The following is a 730-nucleotide window of genomic DNA, read 5'->3' on the forward strand; positions in this document are numbered from 1 at the left end:
AGGAATCATGCTTCTCATTTTAATCTTAGCATGTTCATCTCATATCACTATGACTTGTTATTACCCATTGAACCTAATTCTTGGGATCTCCAGTCTTTTAGGTCGGGTTACCATCATAAGTGACTCATTGATCTGTAGGCAATAGTCACATCCTTTTGGATGTATTTTGGACTTTCTCTCTAGTAAATTTTCTCTCTAGTTAATCCTTATAACAGCTCCTTTAGAAAGTAATTATCTAACTGTGTTGTGCTTACGACATATTTGTCGTCTCTTACCGTTATAATAACGATTCTCAATTTTTGCAATAGCCGCGGTACTATCGCAGTGGATCAACACAGCTGGTAACGGTTTATCCCATAAAGGGATTTATGCTAGCAAGCATCTCAACCAACTTGCTTCTTCACTAGCATTAGCTAGTGCTATCATTTCAGACTCCATAGTGGACTGAGCCAATATCGTCTGTTTCTTCGATTTCCATGATACAGCACCACCGACTATGCTGAACATGCCACTGGTTGTTGCCTTGGAGTCATCTGATAAGGTGTTCCAATCAGCATCACTGTATCCTTCAAGGACGGCTAATCTGAGACTCATGGTCCTTTTAAGGTATCTCATGACTCTTTCGATAGTGTGTCAGTGCTTCATACTAGGTCTACTCGTAAACCTGCACAACAATCCCACGACATAGGCAATGTCGGGTCTAGTACAATCAGTGGCATACCTGAGGCTG

This window comes from Cicer arietinum, chromosome 7, assembly GCF_000331145.2.
Source record: "Cicer arietinum cultivar CDC Frontier isolate Library 1 chromosome 7, Cicar.CDCFrontier_v2.0, whole genome shotgun sequence".
Lineage (NCBI taxonomy): Eukaryota > Viridiplantae > Streptophyta > Magnoliopsida > Fabales > Fabaceae > Cicer > Cicer arietinum.